The sequence below is a fragment of the Monopterus albus genome, unplaced genomic scaffold (assembly GCF_001952655.1).
Source record: "Monopterus albus unplaced genomic scaffold, M_albus_1.0 scaffold33.1, whole genome shotgun sequence".
Lineage (NCBI taxonomy): Eukaryota > Metazoa > Chordata > Actinopteri > Synbranchiformes > Synbranchidae > Monopterus > Monopterus albus.
In genome coordinates, this window is record NW_018127913.1 from 836614 (window position 1) to 848978 (window position 12365).

Consider the following 12365-nt stretch of genomic DNA (forward strand, 5'->3'; position numbering starts at 1 on the left):
TTTCCCTCCCTGTAAAGATGCCTTGTTGACTTGACTGTGCTGACATTTTGAGTTATCAGCACATGTTTAATTTGTTGCTTATTTTGTACCCATGCTGTGTGTGTAATTTAACAAGGAGTTTGTGTTAAAAGAGGTTGAAACTGAACACTGTGTTGAAATTATGTAAGGGAGCTTCATTGGGGAACAATGGCATTTAACTTATGTGCTTTTAAGGCCTTTGAGTAAGGTAAATTTAAAAGTTAGCACAAACTATGAGAAACGGAAACAAAATTCTTTGGATTTAGTTTGTACTGTACATCCTACTATGTATATTATCAAATGTGGTGTTTTTCCTTTTTTCTGTCTAAGAAATGAAACATAATATGTACTTTAAGAAAGATATATTTTTTTATCACATTTATTTTTATGTGTGGCCCTGACTGTGTGCTAAAACTGAAACTAAAAGTCACTGATAATTACTATAATCCTGGCACCGAGTGCTTATGAACCACAGCACTTTTACCTGCAACCCAACAGAACTAAAACAGGGAACTGTTGCTACTGTTTAAGATGTCTGCTGCAACACTGCTGGAAATTGCCATAGCTGAATATTTCTAAATAAGGAATTGATATCATATAATGAAACAAGTGAAAAGTAGAAGTTGGCTTTTCATTTAAAGGAAATGTAAAGGACAATGTGTGCCATGCACAACACACTGTATCATATCAGAACTACTCAGAAATAGTAGCTGTTTGGTTCCTAGTGGAGACCCTGCAGTAGATGTTGAGTCATGTTCAAAACCTGGTTATGTATGACACTAAAATGTTAACTTTTTCTTGTTGTTTATACAATCTGCATACATATTTTAAGTCTTTGTATTTTGTGCACTGAGACACGTCAGCATCCAACACTTAAATGAGCATATTTTTGTTGTACTGCTACATGTAAAAACTTTATCATTGCAACTTTATTTAAGCATCTCATCTCAAGACGGTCTGATGGCCCTCTGCTGGTTTAGAAAAGTATCCCACCCATGAAAGACTTTAGACAAAAACTTCAGACAAACTCAATGACACCTAGTTAGCATTTCTCCTGGAAAGTTGACAATGTCCCATCTCTTTCTCCACCTCTCCACCACCATTTAAAAGCTTTGCCAATTACATGCCTGGTATGTTCTACTGTTGTGTTCACCTGGCATGAACCCAAGCAAGTGGAGCCTGGAGTATTCATTGCTTAACCTGGATGAAGGTCATGGAATCCAGCCCTTCCCTGCTCCGCTCCCCACTGAGCAAACATATGGTCATGGAGCACCTTGAACATGTTTGGGTGACCAGAGCTACTTGGCCCAAGCTGCAACATCAAAAGAGACAGAGGTACTGGAGGAGGTGTAGGCCCACCTTGCTAAAGCAGGAAAAGAACAAGGAGGGAGGGAGAGGCTGTCAACAACAATGATCATTATCCACTAGTTGTCTATAAACAGAAATACTCATGTGAAGTCACCTAGCTAGACATACCATAGATGTGAATGACGGCAGGCTTTCTGGCTTGCTTCTTCTGTTCTCTTCTCCTATTTGTGTTGATATAAATGCATCTAGTCATAAGTTACAATATCATCACCCCATTGTTCAAACAGCCAAGACTTCCATGTTGCCTCAGTGTTAAGCTCATTAGTGTCACCTGAAGGCATGTAAGAAAAAAAGACAAAGTAGAAAGACAAAAAAATATGTTTGGTATGTCTTTGGATAATGGACGCTTGCTGTGTTAAAAGTAAACAGGTCTGTGGCTTTGACAATGAATATGCTGTAAACATTGGCCCAGAAAGTGACTTTAACATAAACTTCCACCTAAAAACCCAAGTTATGTGTATGTATGAGCATTCTCGTGTACAGTATGTGTACGAGCATACCTCCATTTCAGCCTGTGTGACTATGTCATTGCATGTGTGTATTTGTCTTTGGGCTGGCCGAAGGTGGCGATGGGGGTGGGGGTGTGTTGAAAATAATGAGTCGCTTTTAGACTTTGTGAATGGGGATGTGAGAGTGTCTCTGGTGTCTGAGCGTCCGGCCCAGGTGGCAACTGGAAGGCCGACTTCATTAGCCTTAAAGAGGAAACAAAGGAAGATACATTGTAAAAAAGTGCCATCCCTCATCTGCGAGGCCACTGCCTGACACATTAGGAATCTGTATGCTCAATTAACCACTGGCAGGCTCATTTTTCCTCTCTCTCTCTCTCTCTCTCCCCACTTTCTCTTTCCTTTGCTTAATCAGAGAAAGACAGATATCACACCAGATTCAGGCAAAACATTATACGCAGCATGTTAAAACTATGTTGCAACATATATTGGTTATGTTTTAATAATTTTGGCAGTGCTTCATTTAAAGTAAGCAGACACACAACTTTAAAAAGTAACACATCATGTGTGAAAGCAAATAACAAATTACTCATGTTTTGCAGAAGTCATTAAGTCACATTAAGATGTAACAAATTGTTAAATCAAGACTAAAAACAAGACACGAGTAAAATTACTGACAGTTTGTTTAAGCTATTAGGCATAGCACTGCTTGTTGTTAAAATGCTTTCAAAGCCTTTCTCTATGAATTCCACAACTGCCTCCATTTGTATTACAGGAGGAAGAGGAAGGTCACATACCCAGATGGAGAAGAAATGACATTCCAAAAACACAGTGAAGTACAGTTTGCACATGATTTCTGCTGTATTACTGGGACGTCTGTTTCAACAAAATGTGGTAGGTAATATACACAGGAACCATCCTGTTACAAATTACAAACATGACTGATTCACACCAAGAGTAAAACTAGAGAATTGCATTTTCTGAAGAAAATGCGTATGGATGCTGACTGCTGAAAGATCGCCCTGAAAATGCTGAACGTTTTGACACCTGAATGCTGTTGATAGCTGAAAGTATGCAGAAGAAGATCTTTCTCATTCATTTGAATGGGTGAAGATTTTCAGAATAAAGCTAAATATTTTAAAAGTATGATGTTTAGAAAACTTCTGAACAGAAGCATGAGTGCCCTTGAAGAGCTGAACATTCTAATAACTGAAATTATGCTGAAGAAGAATTTTCCCATTCATTTGAATGGAGCAAGATTTTCAAAATAAAGCTAAATATTTTATAAGTATGAAGTTTAGAAAACTTCTGAATAGAAGCATGAATGCCCTTGAAGAGCTGAACATTTTGGTAGCTGAAATTATGCTTAAGTTGAATTTCCCCATTCATTTGAATAGAGCAAGATTTTCAAAATAAAGCTAAATATTTTAAAAGTATGACGTTTAGAAAACTTTTGAACAGAAGCATAAATGCCATTGAAGAGCTGAACATTTTGATAGCTGAAATTATGCTGAAGTAGAATATTCCCATTCATTTCAATGGGGCAAGATTTTCAAAATAAAGCTAAATATTTCATAAGTATGAAGTTTAGAAAACTTCTGAATAGAAGCATGAATGCCCTTGAAGAGCTGAACATTTTGGTAGCTGAAATTATGCTTAAGTTGAATTTCCCCATTCATTTGAATAGAGCAAGATTTTCAAAATAAAGCTAAATATTTTAAAAGTATGACATTTAGAAAACTTTTGAACAGAAGCATAAATGCCATTGAAGAGCTGAACATTTTGATAGCTGAAATTATGCTGAAGTAGAATATTCCCATTCATTTCAATGGGGCAAGATTTTCAAAATAAAGCTAAATATTTTAAAAGTATGACATTTAGAAAACTTTTGAACAGAAGCATAAATGCCATTGAAGAGCTGAACATTTTGATAGCTGAAATTATGCTGAAGTAGAATATTCCCATTCATTTCAATGGGGCAAGATTTTCAAAATAAAGCTAAATATTTTAAAAGTATGACGTTTAGTAAACTTCTGAACAGAAGCATGAATGCCCTTTAAGAGCTGAACATTCTGATAGCTGAAATTCTGCTGAGGTTTGAATTTTCCCATTCATTTGAATGGAGCAAGATTTTCAAAATAAAGGTAAATATTTTAAAAGTATGAAGTTTACAACAGTTCTGAATAGAAGCATGAATGTCCTTGAAGAGCTGAACATTTTCATAGCTGAAATAAATGAAAAGTATGCAGAAGCAAACATTTCTCCATTCATTTGAATGGGGCAAGATTTTCAAAATAAAGCTAAAGATTTCAAAATTATGAAGTTTACAAAAGTTCTGAAGAGAAGCATGAATGCCCTTGAAGAGCTGAACATTTTGATAGCTGAAATTATGCTTAAGTTGAATTTCCCCATTCATTTGAATAGAGCAAGATTTTCAAAATAAAGCTAAATATTTTAAAAGTATGATGTTTAGAAAACTTTTGAACAGAAGCATAAATGCCATTGAAGAGCTGAACATTTTGATAGCTGAAATTATGCTGAAGTAGAATATTCCCATTCATTTCAATGGGGCAAGATTTTCAAAATAAAGCTAAATATTTCATAAGTATGAAGTTTAGAAAACTTCTGAATAGAAGCATGAATGCCCTTGAAGAGCTGAACATTTTGGTAGCTGAAATTATGCTTAAGTTGAATTTCCCCATTCATTTGAATAGAGCAAGATTTTCAAAATAAAGCTAAATATTTTAAAAGTATGACGTTTAGTAAACTTCTGAACAGAAGCATGAATGCCCTTTAAGAGCTGAACATTCTGATAGCTGAAATTCTGCTGAGGTTTGAATTTTCCCATTCATTTGAATGGAGCAAGATTTTCAAAATAAAGGTAAATATTTTAAAAGTATGAAGTTTACAACAGTTCTGAATAGAAGCATGAATGTCATTGAAGAGCTGAACATTTTCATAGCTGAAATAACAAAGTATGCAAAAGCAAACATTTCTCCATTCATTTCAATAGGGCAAGATTTTCAAAATAAAGCTAAAGATTTCAAAATTATGAAGTTTACAAAAGTTCTGAAGAGAAGCATGAATGTCCTTGAAAAGCTGAACATTTTAATAGCTGAAATAGCTGAAAGTATGCAGAAGCAAAAATTTCCCCATTCTTCTGAATGGGCAAAATTTTGCTAAAAAACACTAAATAGTTCAAAAAGTATGAAGTTTGGGAAAATTCTGAATAGATCCATGCATGTTCTGAAAAAGCTGAACATTTTGATACCTGAATGGTTATTCTACCTGAAATTATGCGGAACTAGTTAAGGGCCAAAAATGTACGGAATAATAATAATAATAATAAAGATTTGGAAAACAAGGTATGGATGCTGAGTCAGCATCCATACAATTACGACAGGTTCTTAGTTTATTGCAGATCATATATTTAGCTCACTCAGGCTCTGTAAGATTGCTTTATGTTTACACATAGTGTGTATTATATCAGAACTTATAAGACAGTGTAAATACCATTTTCATACATTACAATACAAATACAATACATATAAACAATACAATAAAGTATAAATGAGATATCATAAAAAATATCAAATTTGGTGCAGCAGAACCACACTTTTCCTTGTCAGAACCTGGCTCCTTGTTATTTCGTTTTGCAAACTTGCAGTCTTATATACTATGCTGACTCAGGCGACATTACTTGAGGCACTTTATCAGATTTCATGCAGCTCCCTCTGGAGACACTAAAGGCTTTATACATTGATGTAGTTTTACTTTCCAAGACTTGTAAACAGACTTTGGTGTATAAATGTTGATATAATGATCATTAAAAAAAGAAGTCACAAAGTGCAGCAACACCTTGTTTCCAGTCTTCCCCAACCACTGAGCAAGCACACATGTGAACATGCACAAGCACACACACAGATATCAGCGGGATCTTAGGATCCTTATCTTCCCATGGCACTCCTGTAAAAATGACAAAGTGCAATATGGACCTGGTAAGGTGGGGCTTTTGGTAGTGCTAGTGTTGGGGTAAGGGGTTTAAGGGGTTGCTGTGATATACATCCACTTTTGGTTAATGAGGCAAGCTGAACGCTCTTTAAAATCACAGAGATCACAGCTTAGGAGGCCTCCATCAAACACTTCACCACACATCACAGGACCAACTTCTTTTTATTACCAGACACACCCCTTCTCGCTCTCTCCCTCTGTAGTTCTCTTTTGAGGTCTATCAGTGAGATGAAAAATGGCAGGCAGCTGGCAGAGCACTTCCTTCCCCTTGTCAGGGTCAACAGTTCAGCATGCTGATAGAGACCCACACACCTCCATTAATAAGAGCTCCCTTGCACTCACACAGGTTGTTTTGCTGCATTGCTGGACAGCCATCACACCTACCTTTGTCTGGATTCCCCAGCGTTACATTCCTCCATTACTGCTTAAGTCACTGAATCTATTTAGTGATGACTGATGTCTGCTGCTGTATTTGATTTGAGTCTTTTAGCTGGTCTGAGAGAAATTACACAGTGAGTCTATGATCTATGCAATTATATTCCTGAAATTAGAAAATATCATTCTTTTTTTTTATATTTTAATTTTGGTGTCTTTTTACCAAGCCTTTTCTCTAGTATTGTAAACCCTTGGTCAGTAAGGTTATATGAGAAAAATGTATGTGAGTTTTACAAATTAAACCATTTAAATCTTGACTAGGACAACATAAAAACAATATTTTGAACACGCTCATGACAATGAACACATTTGATAATCACTTATTATCATTATTAATGTTACTTTCTATTGAGTTTTGGGGCTTTTAAAAGGCATATTTAAAATGTTTGGACTGGCAGTATCAGTTGCTCACTACTCAGGTCAAACCACTCATTTCAATTTGGATTTAAAAAGCAAAACAGCCTTCAGTGGCTGCTAATAGGACTTGCAGACTTTTGGTCTTAAAATAATAAAAATGAATGACAGTGAATGATTTATTCAAACAAGAGACATAATTAAAACTACTGTTTAACTCACTTTGTGACATCAGATTTAGTATCAGAATGGAGTGACAGCCCAGCCTGGTCAGACTTAGAATACCCTCAAAAAGAGGTGCTAATCACAATGCTGAGCTAGCCTTGTTGCACTGCTAATTACCTCTATTATGAAGATGCAGAGTGCCTGATCAGAGGGGCCTCCGTGTATATGAGTGCGTGCTTGTGTCTGTCTGTACATGTGTGTCTACTGGTGTGTGTCGATTAAGAGGAGGATTAGCTGTCCATCCTGAGGAGGGAGGCAACCAGGGGGTACTGGGGGGGTACCCCGCCCTCCTGGAGAAGAGCTCTGACCTTCTCATTTCATCCTCATTAGTATCTCATGTCAACAGAGCAGGCACTCCTTAATCATCTGCTATCATCCCAGGCCACACACACCAAAATAGTGCACATGGAAATGATGCCCCAGAAAAACACAAGCATGAACATACAGCTACTGTAAGTGTACACACAGATGTGGATACCAAAATACTCAGACCAACTTCTGAAAAGAGTAGAAACCTTCCGCATCAAATGATCTGTCAGGACGACTGAGCAATGTTACCAAAATAACTCAGACTTAATTTATTTCTATTTTTATTCATTTCAGTTCACCAGACAACACTACAATAATGGTTAGACTTGGACATGGGATCCTGTAGTGGACAGCAGTATGCCGGCATGACAGAGGGTGAGCTCGTCTGTCTGTGTCGGCCTTGGTGCCACTGAGACCCCAGCAGGGTTGGGGGGAGCGGGGGCTCAGGGTGCCAGCACAAATGAGCTCCATTCATTTCCCCACTTCGGCATATGGTGGCCTATTGTCCTCGGCCACAGAGGCAGAAGTGATGCAATTTGTTGGCATGTCCTGTCATTTCACAAACTGCCCATCCCACTGAGGCCTTGGCCAGCAGAAGACAAGCAAGGGCAGCTTGTTGTTTCACCCCATCCACACAAAACATGCATGCATTGTGTGTGTATGTGCATACTGAAGTTAATCCAAAACTGGTAGCAGCAGATCATATACTAATAAACATGATAAAGACATATGCAGTCAATTGGGCAGTCAGAAACAACAGGATCAATCAGAGTAAAGCTTACTGAAGATTATAGTATACAGTATCTGTGTCAATCCCTGTTGTTTTCTGTTATAACAATAGCTTATCTTTGTTTACAGGATAAGATTTAATCTGATCTAGGAATTAATATATGACAGGATCCTTACTTGGTCCATGGTATGCAAAGACACCAGCCTTTGCAAAACAATATGCAAAAAAACAACAAAGCCCCTCAGTGAAATTTAACTGAAATCAAAGCCAGCATAGAAAGACTGAACACTGAAACCGCAGGTTTATTAGTGACAGTGAACTGGGCAGCTCACCCCTGGCTTGTTCCTGGTTTCACTATGCTAAGGATGAAGCTACTGTCTGACACGAGGGGAAGGAGTCTTGTTCAACTTCCTAAAAATGCTAACTTTTGACATGAAGTACACATTATAACCAATGCAGCAGCAGAAAGAAAGAAAAAAGTGTCTAGACATGACTGTATTAAGGTCAGACAGGGGAAAGCATATGATCACACAGTCATGCACAAAACATTGGTAGTATATGGTGCTGACAGGCGTTTGGATGGCTGGGGGTCAAATGTCACTGAACCCATTTCATACTAACATTTGTGAGTCTGTGTGTGTGTACACAGTGCATCCTCGCGTCACGGCGGGGCGTCACTCAATACAGGCAGTGTTGGTTGGAGGTTTGGTTCTCATTGTCTGCACAGTGGGCAACCACACCGGACGCATTCTCATGTGCACACTGACTCAGCGTGTGACAGGAACGTGGGCTCTCCACTGAGCTCCTGAGCAGAAATCAACAGAGGGGAGCACCTTCAGACAGAAGTCAAGTTGACTTCAGCAGCTCTAAAGATTGATGATGTTGGTCCTTGTTTCAGTGGGTCTAAGGAACAAGTGGCCCTCAGAGACTCATTACACCTCAGCAAGATTTGGAGAATGGAGTGACACTGCTCCTGATTCCCAGATTCATCATTTGTATTGGACTTGGTTGCTCTTTCACAAATGTCATCTGGAGAACTGTATCAAAACTAGTGATCTGGTTTCCTGTCCTGTACTGAAAAAAAAAAACAGTAAAAAAAGTATAAATAAACTGAGAGAGGAAAGATTCTAGCAAAATCAGGATAACATAATGCACTTTTGTTTATTTGTCACATGTAAAACATAAACAGTCAGATAATCCATCTTTGTCTAATACCCCAATCATACATCCTTGACCTCAATCCTGGCCACCACCTCCCCGTTTGTTCTTCCAGCCACCATGAGATTCCTCTCTGGCCCTACCCTTAACCCCATTTGTACCCTCCACCCTCACCAGCCCCCTCAACCTGTCAGGGACCAGCTTCCCATGTCCATCACCGGGTGATGGATGAGGTGGAAGGTCGTCACCCCACTCTCCTGAGTTCACTGATCCCATCAGCCATGCAGACACCTCCAAATCATAGTGGGGGGGGTGTTACTGAAATCATATATTTAGAGAGAGAAACCAAGAAAAACGGAGGGTGCTGCTTTGCAAAACTTACCTCTAGACAGATGTGCCTTTGGCATTAAGTCATACTTCTAAATTTCACCAGCTGCCATGCTTTTCTAATGCTTTTAAAATAAATAACCATTCATCAGTTTTTTAACTGTTTCTATCATGTTTTTTACATATATATTTTTGGGGGTTTGAAGTACTTGTTAAATCTTATCTGGTATAGTTTTGATATCCTGGGTCCACGGTAGAAGGTTTATAATCTTGGTACAGCTTCTGTAGGGAGTATACAAAGTGGCAATTAACTAGAGTAAATAAGTACAAGATAGTTTGTATGCTAGAAATTTTCAGGTACAGTCTTAAGATTTATTGCATTTTCCTAATAACAACACTTCTTATTAAAAAGATATCCAGCACTCAGTAGAAAAATAGAAATAATTTGCCGCAAGTGATTTTCTGTAAAACACAATGAAATTTGATTGCACCCTGGTATAAACCAGGGAAGTGTCTCACCCCTGACTGACCTTAAATTGCCTCTTGCTGCCTATGGCACTGTAGGAAAACAGCAGTCCTATTGGCTCATTTCACATATGTTCTACTAAACAAAGCTACAGGATATCTTTGGTGGTTCTGGTTGGAGGGAACCAGAGGAGCAGGCTCAGCTCAGACTTTGGACAAGCCTGTCCCCAGTTTTCCAGCAAGAGAGCACATGGCAGCCAAAGGAAGTGCGATTTCTCTCACTCATATCATTCAGTCAGAAGGAGAGATTGATATACTACAAATATACAAGAAAAATAAACAATACACAATAGTGTCAGGCCCCACCACTGACAGGCGCATAGATCAATGTTATTTCCTGCTTTTGCAAAAATACCTAATTTCCCTTATTTAATCAAGCGTCTCCTTGCTCATGCCCCACTGGCTGATTTATAACACCCACTGCCTTTATGAGTACCTGTTTCATTTTCTTGTCTCTGCTCTGACACCTAAAGTGATAGGAATTTTATGCTTTTGATAACAATATGAGTTTCACTTTGGCCCAGAATTCATGGCCCTGTCAATGGCCGATAAATAACAGCAGCAAAGCAAAAATATTCACATGCTTCGACAACAAAGCATCTGCCCAATGGGATTTACCTTGGGATGAAAGCACAGAGGAGAGAATAAAAAAAAAGAGGGTAGTGCAGGAGGTGTTGCTATCAAAAGAAGGAAGGATCATCGTTAAAGGTCATGTCAATGAGACTGGAAGTGTACGATGTATTCTGGCGTCAAGACTCATACTCAATAGCCTGTAATATAAGCATTTAGATAATGTCACATGAACATAAATGCCATGCTGTGACACACTGTTCTTTGGCCAGCATAAATATGTACAGCAGGGGAGCTCAAACATTTTCATGTCACAGACCCTCAAGTTAAAAACCATTAGAGGTCATGCTGCCCCATATTTGATTTCATTCCAATGCCCCTGAAGTGTGAAAATCTTTGCTGTCGGTGTATTTTTTTTTTTACGTATATGCACTTATACAGTATATACTTCTATATATATGTATATGTATATATATATATATATATATATATATATATATATATATATATATATATATACACATTTTTTTTTATGTGTGTGTATAAAAAGCCAGGACATAAATCTTAAGGACTGTAACTTAGTTCATGATTTACAAGTAAAAGTAAGTCTTATTTAGCTGGAGACCCATTCAGAAGCAGTGCCCTAAGAGTAAGAGGTTTTAAAATTTTTTGTAAGAGCCAAGATCACAAAAGTATCTTTCTGCCCTTACCTCCTCCTTCTCCTTCTCCTCACTCCTTTGGACCCTGAGCTGGAACCTTTCTGCCACTAGCAATAAAAAAAGTGTGACAAAGTAATAGAGCAAAATTCTTATATACATATGAACAATTGCCTCCTAAATGGGTCCTAGAGCCATGAGCTAGATTTATATTGACACATCACACATTCCATTGACAAACTGGCCGTTTATCTGTTGTTGCCAAGAACCTCCTAGTTACCTAGGCAATGACATTAAACCCAGCAAAAACAGCTCTTAACGTGTAATAAAGTCAAAGAAAGATGAGCACTGTACCCGTTGACTCTAGCTAAGGAATAGGAAGTAAAATGTCAAGCATTTCAAACGAAGGCTGCTGTAAACTGTGATTATACGGACTATAGGGAATCACTGCCCAATTTCAATGTTCTCTTTGTTTCAATCCCTGCTGGTCCTCACCAAGTGAATATTATGGGTCTAAGCGAAAGGCAGGAGAATGAGATGTTTTTCGTGTATCGCTACTTGAGCCCTGTTCAGCCCTCAAAAGAGTGCAAAGACAGGGTCACAATAAGTATTTGGTCCTATAGGGGTGTGCACTGGCACAGGCTCTTGGCATGAACACAATGCATGGTGGGGTGGCAGCGGCCAGGAGCATTCTAACAGCAACAGAAGCTGCTTGAGGCTGAACCAGCATCTCAGTGGGGCCACAGGCAAAGATGGGAGGGAGACTGGCTCAGAAGTACAGGGGAAAACTGAGACAGATTTTCTTGCAGGTGTTGAGATACTAGACAGACAAATGATCTAACTGTTGGAGCATTTTGGAGAAAATTAAGTGGGGAAGGGCTCAGATGGATGGGTGGCATAGTGAGGAGGTTCAGAGATCATAGACAAGCAGGATTTGTATTACAAAGGCATACAAGATGGCATATAAGTCATGATAGACCCAAGAAGTCTCTCATATCTGCAGCTCTCATCGTATCATCTGCACCCTGAAGATGGATGGATGGACTGGAGATATGTATACACACTGATATATGGAAAAGTTTTTTTTTTTTTTAACTGTCGTAGTCCATCAAGCCATCCATCAATTAACATCATCGTATCCGGGGTTGGGTTGTGGTGGAAGCAGGTTCAGCTAGGTAGTCTAGATGTCCCTCTCCCCGGCAACACATTCCAGCTCCTCTGGTGGGATTCCAA

The 12365-nt window shown here is 38.6% G+C and overlaps 1 long non-coding RNA gene across 1 annotated transcript in view; it reads left to right on the forward strand.

Moving 5' to 3' along the window:
• The window catches only part of LOC109958545 (uncharacterized), a 62133-nt gene extending 51273 nt beyond the window's left edge, over nt 1-10860 (forward strand). Inside the window, exons 5-6 of the long non-coding RNA XR_002274692.1 lie at nt 2608-2726; nt 7461-10860. This is a non-coding gene — a long non-coding RNA (uncharacterized LOC109958545). The remainder of the gene's footprint in view (nt 1-2607; nt 2727-7460) is intronic.
• The last annotated feature ends 1505 nt before the right edge of the window (nt 10861-12365 follow it).